Below are 16,183 nucleotides of genomic sequence, written 5' to 3'. Positions count from 1 at the left end.
GGGTCACGGCGATTTAGACAGCTAGCCGGGCCATCGGTAGGAAGCTAGCATAGGATGGAGGTCTGTTATTAGCCACCTCGTGCGTTTCCGTCGGTAGGATTAGTGGGGTTCCGTGTGGTAGAGGGGATGAATCCAATTCACACACACACACAAAAAACAATAGATATACAGTGCCTTGCGAAAGTATTCGGCCCCCTTGAACTTTGCGACCTTTTGCCACATTTCAGGCTTCAAACATAAAGATATAAAACTGTATTTTTTTGTGAAGAATCAACAACAAGTGGGACACAATCATCAAGGCACTGTAGTTATAGAGGCCCAAGAAGAAAAAAATAAAATAATAATAATAATAATTAAAAATATATATTTATATATATTATATATATATATATATATATATATATATATATATATATATATATATATATATATATATATATATATATAAATACATTGTTGGATAGAGATTAAGAGTGAAGGGTGATAGTTGAGCATTTTTGGGTTAAAACAACAGAATGAGTATACCAAACAATAGGAACACCTGCAGCCAAAACATCAGCCAAAACATGACACCCTCCCTGTATTCACGGGGATGTTGTGTCTCACAATACAAAAACTTTAGATGACATAAAATAGGGTCTTAGCTACAACATATGCGAATATGATTTTCGGATAATTTACGGATTTGTTTTTTCAAAAAATACTGTTATTAAATACATTGAACAAAAATCTAAATGCAACATAAAACAATATTAAATATATTTTGGATTTCGTTTATATAAGTAAATCAGTCAATTGAAAATAATTAATTAGTCACTAATCTATGGATTTCACATGACTGGGAATACAGATATTCATCTGTAAGTCACATATACACTACATGACCAAAAGTATGTGAACACCTGCTCGTCGAACATCTCATTCCAAAATCATGAGCATTAATATGGAGTAGCTCCCACCTTTGCTGCAATAACTGCCTCCACTCTTCTGGGAAGGCTTTCCACTAGAAGTTGTAACATTGCTGCAGGGATTTGCTTCCATTCAGACACAAGAGCATTAGTGAGGTCGCGCACTGATGTTGGGCAATTAAGCCTGGCTTGCAGTTGCCGTTCAAATTCAAGCCAAAGGTGTTCGATGGGGTTGAGGTCAGGGCTCTGTGCAGGCCAGTCAAGTTCTTCAACACTGATCTCGACAATCAATTTCTTTACGGACCTCGCTTTGTGCACAGGGGCATTGTCATGCTGAAACAGGAAAGGGCCTTCCCCAAACTGTTGTCACTATGTTGGAAGCACAGAATGGTCTAGAATGTCATTGTATGCTGTAGCATTAAGATTTCCCTTCACTGGAACTAAGGGGCCTAGACTGAACCATGAAAAACAGCCCCAGACTATTATTCCTCCTCCACCAAACTTTTCTGTTTCACTATGTATTGGGGCAGGTAGCCTTCTCCTGGCATCTGCCAAACCCAGATTTGTCCGTCGGACTGCCAGATGGTTAATCGTGATTCATCACTCCAGGAAACGCGTTTCCACTGCTCCAGGGTGCAATGGCTGCGCGCTGTACACCATTCCAGCCGACGCTTGGCATTGCGCATGGCAATCTTAAGCTTGAATGCGGCTGCTCGGCCATGCTAACCCATTTCATGAAGCTCCCGACGAACAGTTCTTGTGCTGACGTTGCTTCTAGAGGCAGGTTGAAACTTGGTAGTGAGTGTTGCAACTGAGGACAGACGATATTCACTTCGCGGCTGTGAAGCTGTTGCTCCTAGACATTTTCACTTCAAAATAACAGCACTTACAGTTGACCGGGCAGCTCTAGCATGGCAGAAATCTGACGCACTGACTTGCTGGAAAGGTGGTCAGGCTGTTTATTGTTGCCTGTGCAAAGTTGCTGGATATTGGCAGGAACTGGAACATGCTGTCGTACATGTCAATCCAGAGCATCCCAAACATGCTCAACATGCTCACGTGACAAATAAACTTTGATTTGAAACACATTTATGCTCTTCTGTATTCTTTATACAGTACAATGTTATTGTTTGGTAACTACTGCATACATGTACTATATCTCTTTCAACACTCAAACATAACAATACAAAGCTAATACACTACAAGCCACATTAACCTCCCTCAGTCTCCCTGTCTGTATTTTGTGTGCTTGCTAACCTAAGCACTGCCATCGGCCTTGCTGTTGCCAAACAGCTGAGGTAACGTTTGTGAAAGAACCCCACCAACAATGATGATTGATCACAACATAAATCAGTACTTTAACAATGCCCTGATGACATCAGGGTTCAGAGGAGACCACCCAGGTTATATTGACTGGAAGCTTCCCATCCTCGTAAAAAATAAGAGCAAAAGACATTAAGATTTTACTGAGTGATCCTATGCAGGCTGACAATCAGGGCCTGAGAGTGAGTTTCTAGAAAACTGTAGGCCTTCTTAATAGAAGATGATAGAAAGCATGTGCACTTTTTCAAATGAGAGTCCTATTAAACTAGCAGGTATATGTGCACAAATCTGTGTGACTGACCATTACATTTTTGACTTGGCTACGATGAATCTGAGCAAAGGTTTGTAAAGTGTGCGTGTGTACAAGTAATAATTTGTCAGTCTGAGGCACACTTTTGTAAGGCTCTGTTTGTTCCGAGTAACTCAACCACCTTCACTTCTTCCTTCAGATCTGTGTGCACTAGCATGCTGAGCATTGCTGACAAAGCACAGTGAGCCCTGAAGTCAGCTGCAGCTTGGCTCCTCCTGTTTTGTTTTGGGACTCTTTTTCCATTGCTATTGCAGGTCGTTATATTATGGAGGTCAATATGTGCACATTTGTTTCTCTGCTCCCTCGAATTCTGATGACAAACTGTTTCCTTTACAGCAGTCCTTCTTGCCAGTGACCAACATATGTTTATGTTTGGGTCCATAATGTCCTGGGAAAGAGTGTTTAGGGCCCACCCTCAAAGCATTGTTACCCATTGTGCCACAAAAGCCACGGCCCTTGCAGGGCAAGGGTAACAACTACTTCAGAGCGAGTGACGCCACCGCTAACTAGCTAGCCATTTCACATCGGTGACATATGCATGCGGTCGGGTCGGCGTGCATGCGTGTGTTAAAAAACAGTTTTTGCTTTGTCATTACGGGGTATTGTGTGTAATTTGATGAGGAAAAATAAACATTCAATCAATTGGGGCGGTAGGGTAGCCTAGTGGTTTGAGCGTTGGACTAGTAACCGAAAGGTTGCAAGTTTGAATCCCCGAGCTGACAAGGTACAAATCTGTCGTTCTGCCCCTCAACAGGCAGTTAACCCACTGTTCCTAGGCCGTCATTGAAAATAAGAATTTGTTCTTAACTGACTTGCCTAGTAAAATAAAGGTAAAATAAAAATACATTCTAGAGTAAGGATGTAACAGGACAACATGTGGAAAAAGTCAAGGGGTCTGGTACAATTTCCAAAATCACTGTATAGTTCATGTGAAGGAAAACAAAAAACACAAATTGTAAGTGTTCAATCAATTCTATGTGTGTACAAAAGCAACAATGGCATTATACTGAATATACTATAAGTGTCGATATGACAGCATGAAAAAAAAACAGTAAATTATTGCATCTTCACGCAATGGCATCCGTTGGAGCATGTCCATCTCACATAAACACTGAAAGCTGGTGAGTGTGTCGCTGATATATAGGGCCTGCTCTCTCAAAGATGACGTTGTGTGCATATAATCAGCCCGTAGCATAGTCACTGGCTTGTTTCTATCCAAACGGTTCCTCTTTCCTGTCTCACCGTTTCATTTGGTAGTCACACAGACACATGCTCAGTTCAGGTTTTTTTTGTGCATAGGCCTCGGAGCTGTAGGTTCAGGCAGAGGCTCGGAATCAGAAGAATAATCGTCAGAGATGTCATCACGATTCAGTTCTTCCCCGCCGTCGTTTTCATTGGTCTTGGTCTTGGTCTCTTGCCATTGTAAATGACGCAGACTCTCACTGTATCGGCCTACTCCAAGTAGGTCGTAGCAGACTGATAAGACTGCTTGGATTCGGTGGACTAATATTGGATACATACCATTTTGAGATTATAATTAGAACAGATCAATACTACAGAATGGCATTCACAATAGGTGATTACATACCTATGCATATCTTGCTTCCCCTCAACTCACTCATTCTCCCCCTTTCTCTTCCATCATACTTTACTTAATTTATGTAATCTGTCGTTACATCTGTGACATTTGTTTAGGTGCAGTTTAGGTTCAGTTAGAGGCAATTGTCGGGGACATCATCAACTTGGCACAACATCTTCAACTGTCGAAAGGAAAGGAGCAGGCTCTACTGCTGGGAGTAGAAACTACTATCTCACTGGAGAAAGCATCCGAGCGAACTAAATAGCACCTCTCTGTCTTATTATATGCAGCCCATGTACAGTTGAAGTTGGAAGTTTACATACACTTAGGTGGGAGTAATTAAAACTCGTTTTTCAACCACTCCATAAATTTCTTGTTTACAAACTCTAGTTTTGGCAAGTTGGTTAGGACATCTACTTTGTGAATGACGAGTCATTTTCCAACAATTGTTAAGACAGAATATTTCACTTATAATTCACTGTATCACAAATTCAGTGGGTCAGAATCCACAGCTACACCTCCAATTGACTCAAATGATGTCAATTAGCCTGTCAGAAGCTTCTAAAGCCACGACATCATTTTATGGAATTTTCCAAGCTGTTTAAAGGCACGGTCAACTTAGTGTATGTAAACAATTTAAAGGCAATGCTACCAAATACCAATTGATTGTATGTAAACTTCTGACCCACTGGGAATGTGATGAAAGAAATAAAAGCTGAAATAAATAATTCTCTCTACTATTATTCTGACATTTCACATTCTTAAAATAAAGTTGGTGACCCTAACTGACCTAAGACAAGGAATTTTTACTAGGAATAAATGTCAGGAATTGTGAAAAACTGAGTTTAATAAATGTATTTGGCTAAGGTGTATGCAAACCTCCAACTTCAACTGTATTTGGTGCTGTCTGAACATGCCATACTCTTTTTGTATGCATGAAGCACCCACTCATGTTTGTCCATATTCGTGACACTAATACCAAAAACATTCCTTTAATTTATAGTCCCTGTGGAAAGAGGGACAGGATGAAGTCTTGCTTCTCTGTTATTATTACTTTCCTTTCCTCCTGAGACGCAGTGATAAAGCTAAAGGTCAATGTCTGTGCCCTGTGCCAGGCCTCGCCAGGGTGTGGGAAGATAACAGAACTGCCATCCAGTGTGACTGACATAGGCTATCATTTCACAGAGAGCTGGGGTATTGAGAACTCAAGGCATCCTTTCAGACAAAGCAAACACTTCAATCTTTTTACATTTCATGTGAAATATTTTTAGCTTACACGTTTGCATATTGCTAGTGCTGATGAACACACATCATAGCACATATTGTTCACTTGCTATTGAATAAGGATATTTACATTCACCTATCTGGTTATTTCAGTAAGTGAGGATGAAGCAAAGGAAGCAAGAAGACGAGGGAAGGAAGTTCCTTCAGACAATTGAGATGCATCTAGTGAAGGTCTGAAAGCCTGCCTCAGTAAAAAACACTTTACACCAGGTATGTTCTACAAGTGCATGATATCCCTGAGAAAACTACTGTACTTCGGGGATGCGCTTCATGTAGAGAATCAAAGACGTACGTACACCTGTGTAAGCAATAAGGAAGGGAGAACAGAAGCCATGGATTTGAGAAGTAGGATAATAGATATCACGCACACACACACACACACACACGTTTGGATTCGTTCAATTGATACATGATCTTGATACGTATAATCCATTCACAAACAGATTACTTATGCATACCGTAAATTCCCCAATGTGCAGACACACAGTTATGACCCAAGACTTGTGTCCCCAACCCTCTAGCTCAACATTTCCAAACACCACCTCCCTACTGTAGGCTACACACTGCCTGCCCCCATGCACATCTGCCATACAGTGCCCATATGCCCAGACACACTACAATTATTCCTCTGTCTTATACTTCCGACACAGATGGCAGCTGTGGCTTGCGGAGCAGTGTTTAAGACAAGACGCCTGGCTTTTATTTACAAGCTGCTCCTGTCATCCCCTCTCATATTAATAACAGAATTAGGCTGAATCACAGTATGTGAGGCACTGACAGAGGGGGGAGTAAAGGGAAATAGCCTGAGGAAAACAGCAGGGAGGCCGGTGAGGGAGAGGGGGGAAAAGGAGTTGGGATACATGCTTTTTCTATATGGTATCTAGATCTTTGGGTGTGGGTGTCCACAGTACACACCCACACTACTTTGCTCCAATCACAGTCATAAACAAGTCCTAATCAGTATGTGTCAGAGGGGAATCCCGTGTGTGTGTGTGTGTGTGTGTGTGTGTGTGTGTGTGTGTGTGTGTGTGTGTGTAGGCCTTGTCCAGATAGTCAGTGACCAGACCATAAGGTCAGCAACAGGGAGGGGAGGGGAAATGTAGGTGTGGAAGACAAAGGGAAAGGAACATGACCACAGTGAAAATGTTACCATAACACATAGTGGGCATAGAGGGGAAGAAAGCATTCCTCATGGGGGCATCCAACTCCCAACCCAATGTCCTTGAGTAACCCTGGTTGAACTGGGAGAAGAGACACAATAAACTTCATAACTGCATTCTATTTTACCTTTTCAAAAATTACTTTTTCAAACACAGTTTAATAGGGCAAAATCTACTTGATAATCTAGACCAGCGTGTTTTTTTTATACAAATCTTATTGGTCAAATTTAGTCCAGTTAATGTAACAAATGAAAGCCCTATTACTATTAAGAGAAACAAGCTAAGAATCCAATAGGCAGAGGGTGGCGTACATTGTTGTCTAATGTCTAACTCAGAAGGTGAGCACACCATCCACCGCTTCTGAGCATATTACTTGCCCCTGTCCAATCTCTAGATAACAAGGTGGACGAAATTAGGGCAGGAGTTGCCTCCCAGAGAGATATCAAAGATTGTAACATTCTCTGTTTCACGGAAACATGGTTCACTAAAGCTAACCTAAGATCAATACAAACTAAATTCTATCACCATATCGAATGAGCAACAAGAGCTGGCAGAATTCTGGATCAATGCTGCTCGAACTTCCGCAATGCATACAAAGCCCTCCTGCGTCCTGCCTTTGGCATATCTAACCATGAATCCATTTTGTTATAGACAGAAACTGTAAATACCCATGCTCAGGTCAATACAACGTTGGTCTGACCAACGGATTCCACGCTTCAAGATTGCTTCGATCACGTGGCCTGGGATATGTTACTGATAGCCTCAGACAATAACATTGATGTATACACTGACTCGGTGAGCAAGTTTTTTAGCAAGAGCATCGGAGATGTCGTACCCGCTGTGAGTATTAAAACCTTTCCTAACCAGAAAACGTGGATTAATGGCAGCATTCAGGTAAAACTGAAAGCGCGAACCACCGCTTTTAATCATGGCAAGGCGACCAGAAACATGACCGAATACAAACAGCGCAGCTATTCTCTCCGCAAGGCAATCAAACAAGCAAAGCATCCATATAGAGAAAAAGTAGAGTCGCAATTCAACGGCTCAAACGCGAGATGTACTGTATGTGGCAGGGTCTACAGTCAATCACGGATTACAAAAGAAAAACCAGCCCCGTCGCGGATACCGTCATCTTGCTCCCAGACAAATTAAACAACTATTTGCTCGCTTTGAGGACAATACAGTGCTGCCGACACAGCCCGCTACCAAAGCATGTGGGCTCTCCTTCTCCGTGGACAACGTGAGAAAAACATTTAAACGTGTTAACCCTCGCAAGGCTGCCAGTCCAGATGGCATCCCTATCCGCATCCACAGAGCATGCGCAGACCAGCTGGCTGGTGTGTTTATGGACATATTCAACCAATCCCTATCCCAGTCTGTTGTCCACACATGCTTCAAGATGGCCACCATTGTTCCTGTTCCTGTTCCCAAGAAAGCTAAGGTAACTGAACTAATGACTATTGCCCCATTGCACTCACCTCTTGTCATCATGAAATGCTTTGAGACTAGTCAAGGATCATATCACCTCCACCTTACCTGATACCCTAGACCCACTCAAATTTGCTTACCGCCCCAATAGGTCCACTGACGATGCAATCGCTATCACACTGCACAATCCCGTCTGGACAAGATGAATACCTATGTAAGAATGCTGTTCATTGAGTACAGCTCAGCATTTAACACCATAGTACCCTCCAAACTCGTCATTAACCTCATGACTCTGGGTCTCGACACCGCCCTGTGCAACTGAATCCTGGAGTTTGATGGGCCGCCCCCAGGTGGTGAAGGTAGGAAACAACTTCTCCACCCCGCTGATCCGCAACACTGTGGGCCCCACAAGGGTGCGTTCTCAGCAAGGGTGTGCACCCACAACAGTGCGTTCCTGTACTCCCTGTTCACGAATGACTGCGTGGCCATGCACGCTTCCAACTCAATCATCAAGTTTGCAAATGAAACTGCAGTGGTAGGCCTGACTACCAACAATGACGAGACGGCCTACAGGTAGGATGTGAGGGCACCGGAGTGTGGTGTCAGAAAAATTACCTCTCACTCAACATCAACAAAACAAAGGAGATGTTCATGGACTACAGGAAACAGCAGAGGGATCACCCCCCCCCACCCCCCCCACCCCCCATCCCCATCGACGGGACAGTAGTGGAGAAGGTGGAAAGTTTAAAGTTCCTCAGCGTACACATCACGGACAAACTGAAATCGTCCACCCACACAAACGGCATGGCAACAATGCCTCTCCAACCTCAGGAGGCTGAAGACATTTGGCTTGTTATCTAAAACACTCCAACTTTTACAGATGCACAATCTATCACCGCCTGGTACAGCAATTGCACCACCTTCAACTGCAAGGCTCTCCAGAGGGTAGTGCTGTCTGCACAACGCATCACCGTGGGCAAACTACCTGCCCTCCAGGACACCTAGCACCCGATGTCACAGGAAGGCCAAAAAGATCATCAAGGACAACAACCACCTGAGCCTTTGCCTGTTCACCCCGCTATCATCCAGAAGGCGAGGTCAGTATAGGTGCATCAAAGCTGGGACCGAGAGACTGAAAAACAGCTTCTATCTCAAAGCCATCAGACTGTTAAACAGCCAGCACTAACTTGGAGAGGCTGCTGCCAACATACAGACTGAAATCTCTAGCCACTTAAATAAATGTACTTAATAAAGGTATCACTAGTCACTTTAAATAATGCCACTTTAATAATGTTTACACATCCTACATTACTCATCTCATCTGTTTATACTGTATTCTATAACATCTACAGCATATTGCCTATACCACATGCCATCGCTCATCCATATGTTTATATGTACATATTATATTAATTCCTTTACATGTGTGTGTATTTGTGTGTTTAGGTAGTTGTGAATTTGTTAGATTACTTGTTAGATATTACTGCATAGTCGGAACTGGAAGCACAAGCATTTCGCTACACTCGTATTAACATCTGCTAACCATGTGTATGTGACCAATATAATTTGATTTGATTTCTCTGTAATAATGGTATGGTAATAATAATTACATGTATTTTGTAAAGGGGTTTGTAGCATCAAACAACACAATACAACAACATTTTCAGTCACCTCTTTGTCTGAAGGAAAAGTGGCTAAACAGGTTATTGTCAAGCCCTGCATGTTTTCAAAAGTCTCATGGAATACCATACAATGGCTGCTACTATAGGTTGTATCATAGAACAGCTATTTCAAAAGCTCTTTCCATGTTAAAATGTTATGGGATGCATTATAAATGGTAGACCTACATTGTGATCAAATAGACAAAGTAGCCTACTTGGCCACTGCTAAAACTAACTTAAAGCAGGTCAGTGTTCACAGTATCTTAACAAGTTTGCGCTCAGGAGACCTAAAATTTGCTCAGTGCTAAAGAAAATTAGAGGGAATATTGTTTGCAACTCTATCGATTAGGACCTCCTCAATGATGTTGCCACTAATGAATAGCTCCCAGGCAACTTTTGGTGACACAACTGTTGACCCCGGCACAAGCCCTGGGCAGCTCCTCAAGATGTTATGGCTTATGGTCCTGCCTTTACTGGGGGGATGTTCACTCCAGTAAGATCCCTTTTTACTCAGTCTATTTGACTGGTTTTCACTCTCCTCAAAGGAGGAGTCCTCCCCATCTGTAGAATCATCAAGGACAGCTGCACTACCAGGTGCATCCACAACTCCAACTTGATCCACATGCACATAGTCTGTGTCATCTGAATTGGATACCTCAGATTCTGAGTCAGAGGCACCAACGGCTTCCTCATCCAGCATCTGTAAAACCTTTTTGGTTGTATATCTGGCAACATTCTTATGAGCCTCTTTATGAAACTCCTTTTACTCAATGAGTTAAAAAGGAGGAACGGTGTTAACGAACATTAAAAACAGTATATTTAATAAATATTTTATTAATTAAATTGATTTTATTGTCGTAGCAAAGGTCAGTTTGACGAGTGCAATGCAATGAATTCCATAGGAAATACATATGGTCATATTTGACCCACATTTGAAAACTTGGGGTAGTGATGGAAAAACTATTTTTACTTAAAAAATAACAAATTAAAAAACAAAAACTAGGATGTTAGAACATTGAAGACACATTATTTAAGGAATTCCTGGAATATTAGATAATGACATTTTTGGTGGTGATCAATACAGCAAAAAAAGACATTGGGCCGGGTCATTTTGACCCGGCATTTGCATCCTTGGGTTGTTCCAGAAGGCATTTCTGCCATTTTGATAAAAAATATATGTTTACCTTCAAATGTCTCTCCAGTGCAGTAGTGACGTGCAACATATGCCTAGTTTCCTGAAAAGAGTCACATTTAACATTTAACATGCCTCTGTACCGACCTTGCCTTCTGGATGATAGTGGGGTGAACAGACCATCTTCTTGGCCTCCCTGTGACACCGGGTACTATAGATGCCCTGTAGGGCAGGCAGTGGGCCCCTGGTGATGCGTTGGGCACACCACCCTTTGGAGAGCCCTGCGGTTGCGGACAGAACAGTTACCGGTTATACAGCCCGACAGGATGCTCTCAATGATGCATCTGTAAAAGTTTGTGGCGGTCTTAAGGGCCAAGCCAAAATTCTTCAGCCTCCTAAGGTTGGAGAGGTGCTGTTACTCCTTATTCATCACACTGTCTGTGTGGGTGGACCATTTCAGATTGTCAATGATGCATACGGCTAGAAACTTGAAGCTTTTCACCTTCTCCACTGCGGTCACGTTGATGTGGATGGGGCGTGCTCCCTCTGCTGTCTCCTGAAGTCCACGATCACCTCATTTTGTTGACATTGAGGGAGTGGTTATTTTCCTGACAACACTCTGCCAGGGCCCTCCCTTCCTCCCTGTAGGCTGTCTCTTTTGTTGGTAATCATGTGTACTACTGTTGTGACATCTGCATACTTGAGGATTGAGCTGGCGGAGTGCGTAGCCACTCAGTCATGGGTGAACAGGGAGTACAGGATGGAGCTGAGTACACACCCTTGTGGGGCCCTTGTGTTGAGGATCATTGTAGTGGAGGTGTTATTGCCTACCTTCACCACCTGGGGGCAGCCCGTCAGGAAGTCCAGGACCTAGTTGCACAGATCGGGTGCAGACCCAGGGCCCTGAGCTTAATGATGAGCTTGGAGGGCACTACTGTATGTTGTTGAAGGCTGAGCTGAAGTCAATGAACAGCATTCTTACATAGGTATTCATCTTTTGAAAGGGTGTCCAGAAATAGATGGGATAGGGCTGTGCGATGGCGATTGCATCAACCATGGATCTACTGGGGTGGTGTGCGCATTTCAGTGGGTCTATGGTGTTGGGTAAGCTGGATGTGATATGATCCTTAACTAGCTTCTCGAAGCACTTCATGATGACAGGAGTGCTACTGGGTAATAGTAATTTAGTTCAGTTACCATACCTTCACTTTCTTGGGTACAGGAACAATGGTGAACATCTTGAAGCAAGTGGAGACAGCAGACTGGGTAGGGAAAGATTGAAAATGTCCGTAAACACTCCAGCCAGCTGGTTTGCGCATTCTCTGAGGACATGGCTATGGATGCCGTCTGGGCCGGAAGCCTTAACGGGAAAACACCATTATCAAAAGTGACCGCAAATGTGATTATGCATGTAATGCTTTTATTATAAAGGTGCATTTTTATGGTGAAAATGATCTTCCCCAAACTTGAAACTCACACGCTGCTTATGAATGCCAGTTAGGCTCTACACCTCTTATAAAGCGGTTTAATGTGCTTCATTTTAAGAAGTTATTTGGCCACTTTAGTTGTGGTAGAAACCAAAATATATAGGCCTATGGGCTTGGCTACATGAGGTGTGTGACTTCGATTAGACAAAGTTGCAAGAAAAAAAGCCATTGTTTCTTGCCTTATGCTGGGCATCATTCAACATTCATAATATATAATTCACAAGTGACAGGCTAATATTATCACCCATCAGACTATTCTTGATATAATCTTGTCTTTACGTACAGAGGCAAAAAAAAAATTGTGAAATCTTTGGAATTATCTGGATTTCTGCATAAATTGGTCATAAAATTAGATCTGATCATCATCTAAGTCACAACAATAGACAAACACAGTCTGTTTAAACTAATAACACACAAGTTATGGTGTTTTTCTTGTCTATATTGAATACCTATTTTAAACATTCATGGTGTAGGTTGGAAAATGTATGTGAACCCCTACGCTAATGACTTCTCCTAAAGCTAATTGGAGTCAGGATTCAGCTAACCTGGAGTACAATCTTTGAGACGAGATTGGAGATGTTGGTTAGAGCTGCCCTGCCCTATAAAAAACACTCACAAAATGTGAGTTTGCTATTCACAAGAACCATTGCCTGATGTGAACCATGCCTCGATCAAAAGAGATCTTAGAAGACCAAAGATTAAGATTTGTTGACTTGCATAAAGCTTGCATAAAGCTGGAAAGGGTTACACAAGTATCTCTAAAAGCCTTGATGTCCATCAGTCTACTTGGACTGTTTCTACTCTCCCTAGGAGTGGCTGTCCTGCAAAGATGACTGCAAGAGCACAACGCAGAATGCTTAAGGTTAAGAAGAATCTTAGAGTGTTAGCTAAAGACTTAAAGAAATCTCAGAAGAAAATATGCCTTATGGAGTGACCCAGTCAGAGTCCTGACCTCAACCCGATTGAGATGCTGTGGCATGACCTCAAGAGAGCGGTTCACACCAGACATCCCAAGAATATTGGTGAACTGAAACAGTTTTGTAAAGAGGAATTGTCCAAAATTCCTCCTGACCATTGTGCAGGTCTGATCCGCAATTACAGAAAAAGTTTGGTTGAGGTTATTGCTGCCAAAGTAGAGTCAACCAGTTATTAAAACCAAGGGTTCACATACGTTTTCCACCCTGCACTGTGAATGTTTACACGGTGTGTTCAATAAAGACTTGAAAAAGTATAATTGTTTGTGTGTTATTAGTTTAAGCAGACTGTGTTTGTCTATTTTTTTTTACTTAGATGAAGATCAGAAAACATTTTATGACCAATTTATGCAGAAGTCCAGGTAATTCCAGAGGGTTCACATACTTTTTCTTGCCACTGTATACTAAATAATATCTTTGCGAAATTTGTTCTCGTATATAATGAACCATTATCATGCACGTGTCTCGAAATAGAGGTTAATTTTCATGCCAGCCAGGAAGGCTATACTCCTTGTAAAGATAAACAATGTGCTAAATATTTTGACATTTGACAAATACATATTGTAAGCCTATAGAAATCTGATGGGATCCTCCTCTTTTTAATAGAGGCCATCACTTGTGCAATTGCATAGCCTATAGAAATGCTGTGCAACATGAGCTCATGGGCTCTTATGAAGTGTTTGATTAGATTTTAAGATTTGCATTGATGTCAAAGTGATTAGAGGGACAATTAAGTGTTGAGTACCAGGCAGTTAGCAAGTCTGGTAGGCTACTAATGACCATCAGCAGCATCAGAGTTTGGAGAAACCTAATTACCATGAATAAACGGTCACATGGAATTTGACTGCCTTCATGACTCGTGACTGCTGGTGTGGCAGTAATCCTGTCACCGCAACAGCCCTAAATGTGACCACCCGTTCAGTGTTATCATGTTCCATGGCTATATAGATACAGTATATTCATAGCTCTTCTGTGGCTGCTGGCATACAATATTGTGCTCATAACTGTAGGGACATGCTCATCCTCCCCTCTTTAGGAAGGCTCAAATTATCAGTCTTTAGCAGGGCACTGCCGCCTCTCACTTCCCTCTCTTTATCTTCCTCACCGCCTCTCCTAGGTGGACTCTGTGGCTTGCTCTGACACACACACACACACACACACACACACACACACACACACACACACACACACACACACACACACACACACACACACACACACACACACACACACACACACCAGAGGGGGCTGGTGGGAGGAGCTATAGGAGGAAAGGCTTATTGTAATGGCTGGAATGGAATAAATGGAACACATCAAACATACAGAAACCACGTTTATGTCCGTTCCATGAATTCCATTCGAGCCATTACAATGAGGCTGTTCTCCTATAGCTCCTCCCTCAAGCCTCCTCTGACACACACACATCCTTGTTTTCCAGAGATGCATCATATTTTGAGCCAGGGGATATGGCTGTGATTAGTGCTGGTGTGGGCTCCAACAATAGTTTCTTTGGAGCAATGAGTGCAGTTTCCAACTTGCAGACTTTACATTCATGTCGCCATTTTCCGTAAAGTTATGGGTAGCACAGTATGGATACACATTTAGGACGGAGAATAGCGACAGCAAAAGGGAAAGAGTGGAGATGTTAACAAATAGGAACTAAAGGCCTTTAGTGGTTTAACCCTCCTCGCCGGCATGGAGAAAAGTATCTTGTTTCTCATGGTCTGAGAGTCCTTTAGGTGCCGTTTGGCAAACTCCAAGTGGTCTGTCTTATGCATTTTACTGAGGAGTGGCATTCGTCTGGCCATTCTACGATAAAGGCCTGATTGTTGGAGTGCTGCAGAGAAGGTTGTCCTTCTGGAAGGTTCCCCCATCTTCACAGAAGAACTGAGGCAATGGAAAGATTTGGGGTGATGAAAGAGAGTCATGCCACCACCAATCAGAGCAGCCAGGGCCAGAAGAGGAAGAGGTGCCAGCTCTGCCCAAATGAAAAGGATAGAAAAATAAAATATCATTTTATTGGTCACATACTGTACACGTGTTTAGCAGATGTTATTGTGAGTATAGCAAAATGCTTGTGTGTCTAGCTCTGACGGTGCAGCAACTAGTAATATCTAACAATTTCCCAACATATACCCAATACACACACATCTAAGTAAGGAATGGAATTAAGAATATATACAATGCCGGTCAAAGTTTTAGAACACCTACTTGAAAAAAATGTAACCTTTATTTAACTAAGAAAGTCAGTTATGTCACGGCAGATTTCCTCGTCTTCCTCTGAAGAGATGAAACAAGGATCGGACCAATACGCAGCGTGGTAGGTGTCCATGGTTTTTAATAAGAAAAACTAAACATGAACACAGACACAAAATAACAAAGTGAACTGGCAACGAACCAGTCCCGTGTGGCACAAACACTGACTCGGAAACAATCACTCACAAAATACCCAAAGAATATGGCTGCCTAAATATGGTTCCCAATCAGAGACAATGATAGACAGCTGCAACTAATTGAGAACCAATCTAGGCAACCATAGACATACAATTTACCTGGAAAGAAAAGAGCCCCATAAACTTACAAAACTCCTAGACAAGACAAAACACATAAATCCCCCATGTCACACCCTGACCTAAACAAAATAATAAAGAAAACAAAGAGAACTAAGGCCAGGGCGTGACAGTACCCACCCCCCCAAAAGGTGCGGACTCCTGGCCGCACACCTAAACCCATAGGGGAGGGTGGGCGTCTGTCCACGGTGGCGGCTCTGGCGCGGGACGTGGACCCCACTCCACCATAGTCTTAGTCCTTTTTTGTAGTATCCTAGGAACGGCGACCCTCGTCGCCGACCTAGGATTGGCAACCCTACTAAATGACCCCACTGGACTGAGGGGCAGCTCCGGACTGAGGTAGCTCAGGACTGAGGGGTAGCACAGG

This window comes from Oncorhynchus clarkii, chromosome 30 (assembly GCF_045791955.1).
Source record: "Oncorhynchus clarkii lewisi isolate Uvic-CL-2024 chromosome 30, UVic_Ocla_1.0, whole genome shotgun sequence".
In the NCBI taxonomy this organism is placed as follows: Eukaryota; Metazoa; Chordata; class Actinopteri; order Salmoniformes; family Salmonidae; genus Oncorhynchus; species Oncorhynchus clarkii.
This window is presented reverse-complemented; position numbering follows the sequence as displayed.